The following is a 6,262-nucleotide window of genomic DNA, read 5'->3' as shown; positions in this document are numbered from 1 at the left end:
GGAATGCTCAGCTCTGCTCCAGACTCTGTTTTTGAGGATTTTTCAATTTATCTCAGGCTCAAAATTTGATTTTAGGGACTCCCAAACCTCCTATTTCTCCCCCCAAAAAAAACTCCATGCAAAGGGGGATTCTAAAGCTCCAACCAATCCCAGCAGGAGCCTTTAAACCCTATTTTCCTGCATTTTCCTTGGATGGGAAAAGCACCAAGGAAACGGACTTGGAATGGGTGAACAGGGAGAGGAATTTTCCCGGATCACAATTCCCATTCCTGTGGCTCTGCCCCAAGGCTCCTGGCTGGGAAAATGAACAGAATCCAACCGTTCCATGAAAAGGAAGGAGAAATCTGCCTGGAAAAGCACCCAAAGCTCCCAAAATTCCAATTCAAGCTGCTCCTCACAGCCCTTCCAGCAGCCAGGGAGCTCCATCTGCTCCCGAATCCCGCCCGGAGTCAGCTGGCAGATCCCACCCTCCCTCTCCACGGGCAGGTGCCAGGGCTAAAAATATTCCCAGAAATGCCCCTTTCCTTGGCAGCCTCTGGAAAAGCTGGAACTGCAGCAGGATGAGTCCCGGGAAGGAGCTGAGCTGGAGTTTTTAGTGGGATTGCTGCCCAAATCCAGGATTTTCTCTTCTCCTGGATCACTTGAATTAATTCCAGTGAATCAGCAAATCCCATCAGAAAGAACAACCTCAATCCCAACCCCATTGGTATTTCCAATGATCCTGGAGTGTTTTGCATGTTCCCATGAGGAATTAAACCTGGGTGGTTGCTGAGGGGGAAAATCAAATTTAGGATGAATTGATTCGAAGTTTGGGGGAATGAGCTGTTCCCACATGGACTCCAGACGATCCCCGGAAAAATCTGGATTCCCCTTTCCAGCAGCACAACCCAGCCAGGCTGAAATAACCAGGGAAGCGTGGGATTTCCATGGTGAAATAAAATATAAAATATAACATAAAATGGAATCAAATTGAATAAAATGGAATAAAATGGAATAAAATCAAATCCCTGGAGTCACCGCTGCCGGAACCATCAGCATTCCCAGGAGTGAGATCCCTATCCAAGGAAAGCGAGAGGCTTTGGCTGCACAAATTAGATTTCCCCAGGCAGCAGCTTAATTAAAACTATCGAGTGCTCCGAGCTTTTGGAAATTAACTTGGAAAGTGTTTGGATAAAAAAAGCCTGGACTGGTTTTTTGTTCCTTTTCTTCTCCCTGAAGTGGAGGGAAAAGGAGAAAAAAATGGGATTTTTTCCCTCCTGGATTCTTTGGAGGGCAGGAAGCAGCAAAAGGGGGGGCTGATTTTTATTCGGATAAACCTGGATTCATCAGGATCTTGGGTCAACCTTCCCCTAATTTTTTTTTATTTGGAGCTGCTTGGATTTCTTGGGATGATTCCTCTGGTTTCAATCCCAACCCGGTGCTCTGAAACACCGTGAAAATCCCTGAGGAAAAACAATAAAACAGTGGGATAATGCAACCAACACCTGATCCAAACAAGAGGAGACAGGAATGAAAAAAAAAAGAGGGAAAAAACCGCTGGAGCCATTAGGGAGCATCAGGAGGGATCAGATTCACAGGGATGAAGAGGCTGCTCTGAGGAAACTGGAGTGGGATGATCCCGAGCCCCCTTCCCGCAGGAATTCCGCCAGGTTGGAGGTGAATTGGCACCAACCACATGGTCTGGCGCCCAGATTATTCTCCACTCTTTGCATAGCAGATCCAGCAGGGTTTATTCAGGGAAAATCCAAAGGTCCAGGTGAGGTGAGGATGAGGAGGGAAACAGGAGCAAGCAGGAACACAACCTCTGCTGAAGGGTGTGACGGTGTTCACAGGGGTCCGAGGATGAGGGAAGGGACGAGGATCTGACTCCATGTTTCAGAAGGCTTGATTTATTATTTTATATTATTTATTTTATTATTATATTAAAACTATACTAAAAGAATAGAAAAAAGGATTTCATCACAAGGCTAGCTAAGAATAGAATAAGAAAGAATGATAATAAAGGTTTGTGGCTCAGCTCTCCGTCTGAGCCAGCTGACTGTGATTGGCTATTAATTAGAAACAACCAACATGGGCCAATCACAGATCCACCTGTTGCATATCACAGCAGCAGATAATCATTGGTCACATTTTGTTCCTGAGGCCTCTCAGCTTCTCAGGAGGAAAAATCTTAAAGAAAGGGTTTTTTATAAAAGATGTCTGCGATAGAAGGGAATGAGGGTGAAGAGCCAGGAGCAGGGCAGGGGCCAGGATGTATAACTGAGGGCAGGTAGGCGGGGTCAGGGTACGAATTATCCAATGGAGAAGGGACAGAGGGGTGGAGTTAAACTGGGGGTGACACGGGACGCACCAATGGGGGAGCAGAGTGGGAGGGGTCTCTCAGGGAAAGCCAATGGAGGAAAGGGGAGTACAGAACTTTCTGGAACTGGGCGACAATTGACAACAGCACGTTAACGTCGACAGGCAAAGAACCGTGCCAGTCTGTCATCCTAATTTAAACAGTGGTGTCCTCCCATGGCATTCCAGGTTCGTCTTCTCCGTGGTGGGGGATGAAGTTCACTCCCACTGTGGGAATTCACTCCCGCAGTGAATTATTCCCAGCTGCGCCTCCTCGGCTCCAATTCCACGGCCTGGCGGTGATGGAGCTGCTGATATTCCAAAGGGGGATGTTCCAGAGGGGGATGTTCCCACCTGGAGACTCGGTGGGAAGGAGGATGGGGGAATATTCCATGGATGAATACACCATGGAGGCATCCCGGTGGGGATTTATGGGATAAAACTTCCAAGGAAGCCTGGAAAGAGGAGCGGATCCCATGGAGGCATCCTGGTGGGGTTTTATGGGATAAAACATCCAAGGAGTTCTGGAAAAGAGGAGCAGATCCCATGGAGGGAACCCGGTGGGGATTTATGGGATAAAACACATCCAAGGAAGTCTGGGAATGAGGAGCAGGGAATTCTGATCCCATGGAGGCGTCCCAGTGGGATTTATGGGATAAAGGGGGCGTGGGACAGGGATGTGTCACAGAGAATGCTGATCCCCATGGGAATGACCCACCAAGGTTTGGGACAGCACCGGAATCTTCTCAGTGCCAGCCTGGATGGGATCCATGAGCCTCGGTTTCCCCCAAAATCTCACCCCATTCCTGCCTTTTGGGCTGTGCCTCCATCAGCATTCCCAAACCCCGGCAGGGATGTAGGGAAGGGACTGGAATTACCTCCCGGGGGAACCTTTGGTGATCCCACCCAGCCCCTCCATCCCAACCACAAATCCCATGAAAAATGAGGTGAAATTTCACCATTTCCCACAGGGAAAAAAAACAACCCCAAATCCCAGGAGATGAAACCCAAACCCCTTCCAGTGCCCACTTCCCATGGGAATCCAGCTGGAACCTGCCCCAGAATTTTATTTTTCCAGGGAAAAATAGAACCAGCAGCAGGTTTTAAAAACCAACCAGAGGGAAGAGAAGCGGCAAAAAGAAATATGAATAAAAAAAATCCTTGAATAACCCAAAATCTCCTCCCGGGAGGAGGATTCCAAAGCCATTTTTAATGAACTCCTCGTCCCGCCGGCACTCAGCACGGAATTATTGTCCATTAAATAAACACGGGTGATTATTGGGAACACATTCCCAGAGCTGCAGGTCACGGCTGCCAGCTGCTCCTGCCGCTTGTTCCTGGGAATTTCTGCTTTGCTCTGCATTTACAGGGAAAAGGAGCTGGTTTTGGGGGGAAAAAAAATCTCAAAAAACTTTGGGATCGCTCCCTGGGACAGGAGCTGGGTGGGAAAGGAGGAGTTTTAGGGGAAAAAGCATCCCTGATCCCAAAAAACCTCAGGATTTTCCCCTATCACAGGGGGTTGGGTGGAAAAGGGGGAGTTTTAGGGGAAAAACCATCCTTGATCCTGGGAAAACTTCTGAATTTTCCCCTGGAACAGGAGCTGGGTGGAAAATGAGCAGTTTTAGGGGAAAAATCATCCCTGATCCCAAAAAACCTCAGGATTTTCCTCTGGAACAGGGGTTGAGTGGTCAAGGAGCCAGTTTAGGGGAAAAAACCATCCCTGATCCCAAAAAAACCTCAAGATTTTCCCCTGGAATGGGGGTTTGGGTAGAAAAGGAGCAGTTTTAGGGGAACAAAAGATCCCTGATCCCAAAAAACCTCAGGATCTTTGCCTCCGCAGCGTTTTTCCACGAGCCAGGGAAGGGAGGATTTTATTTTTTTTTTTCCTTCCATAAATTGTAATTGATTTTTTTTTTAATGGGATAGTGTAATGGAATATTGTCCAACGTGCACAGACTCCTGGGATAAATTATTCAGCAGCACATTTTTAAATAATGCAGCCGCTTCCTGCTCGGATTTCCTGCTCCTTAAAACCTGGGATGGGAGGGAATCTCCACCTCTGGAGTCTCCATCGCTCCGTGCTCCGAGTGAAGCTGTTGGGAATTCATTAGAAAGGTGAAAATTCATTAAATTCATTATCCAAGGCTTGGATTTACTCCTTGCTCCAAGAGCTGTGGGCGGGAGAGGAGAAATTCCCGCTTTTCCAGGGGACGCTGGATCCAAGTGTGGAGGTGGAAAAGAGGGGATGGAAGTGGTGGAAAATCCTGGTGGGATCCATGAGAGAGGGAAAAACCTCGTGTAGGAATTCCCAGGTCCTGGAAAATCATGGTTATTCCCAATTCCTGTTGGTTATTCCCAATTTTTGTTGGTTATTCCCAATTCCTGTTGGTTATTCCCAATTTCTGTTGGTTATTCCCAATTTCTGTTGATTATTTCCAATTCCTGTTGGTTATTCCCAATTTCTGTTGATTATTTCCAATTCCTGTTGATTATTCCCAGTTTCTGTTGGTTATTCCCAGTTCCTGTTGGTTATTCCATGAGGAGCAGTGGGAAAAGGGGGATACGACCTTGGATGTCCTGGGAATGCTTCACTCCCTATTTCCCAGCCTCAGAACTTCCCAGAAATTCCAAATCCAGCGCCAAAATCCCCTCTACAGCTGCCTGAGGGGTGGGGGCAGATTCCTGTCTCATTCCCACATTATCCAGACCTGGATATTCCCATGATCCACGCCTGCCTCAGTTTCCCCTTCCATGATCAGGGCATTTCCAGTGATCCCTGGATCCAGGTGTCACCGTTCCTGCATGGAAAAGAGCTCCAGGCTGCTCCAAAGCTTCTCCTGCATCCCAGGAGGACCCTTGTGGAAAAGGCAGCTGTGCATTCCCAGGGAATTTCCTCCAAGCTCCCCAAATCCGTGGATTCAATCCCAAATTTTCCTGCTGGGACACTCCGAGCTCCGGCACACCCCAAGGGATGAGTTCTGCTCGTTCTGCAATCCTCCCCTTCCCAAATCCAGTTAAATCCCTTTATTGGTTCCCTTTGGACACGACTCCTGGCACAATTAGGGAATCATTTCCAAGCACAAAATAATTCCCTCGTTCCGTCCTCCCTCTCCAAATTCCACTTTTCCTTTGTTTTTATTGGGATCGAGAAGGAGGAGGAACTCACCCAAATCCCTGAAAATAAGGAGGAAAAGCCAGCTGGGAGCTCTGGAATGGGGCTGGAGGCTGGGGAAGGGAAGAGCTCCAGCCGGATGCAGGAATGGGGCCGAGATCCCGGACATCCCGGAGCTTCCAGACAAATCCCTCATTTCCTCAGCTCCCAAGGACCTGCCTTGGCTTTGATTCCCTGATTTTAAGCAAATCCCAGTTTTTGGCTCCTTGGGTGTTTGTCCATCCCTGATTTTGGCTCCTTTTGGATCCTCTGGATCCGCCCAGGCTGCCCCCATGGATCAGGGATGGCCCAACCGGCTCCTGTTGGATCCCTGACCCTCATTCCCAGTTTGGTCCATCTGGGCACGTTCCAGCTGCTTTTCCGGTGGGATTTTTCCTCATTACCACCCCACATCCACCTGGATTCCAGGCTGGACATGGAGTCGATGTCTCCTGTTCCCTCTGACGGATTCCTGAGGCTCCAGGGATTCAATCAAGGGAAGGGACATAAATCACGTTAATTAAAGAATTCCAAAACCCTTCCTGCAGCCCTCAGGAATGGGAATGTGCCCTCAGCACTCCAAGCACTTCCCGCTGCCTCCCAGAAGCTCCTTGGAATTATTGATTCCCTGGGTCTCATTTTTATGGATCTCACAGCCCTGGGAGCATCGGAGCGGGGTCGGGGGGGAGTTTGATCAGCAGCTCATTCCTGGAGCCTGCTTGGGAATTGTGGAATCATGGAATGGGAAGGGATCTTGGAGCCCATCCCTGGAAT

The sequence above is a fragment of the Geospiza fortis genome, unplaced genomic scaffold (genome assembly GCF_000277835.1).
Source record: "Geospiza fortis unplaced genomic scaffold, GeoFor_1.0 scaffold617, whole genome shotgun sequence".
Taxonomy (NCBI): Eukaryota; Metazoa; Chordata; class Aves; order Passeriformes; family Thraupidae; genus Geospiza; species Geospiza fortis.
Note: the sequence above shows the minus strand (reverse complement) of the source record.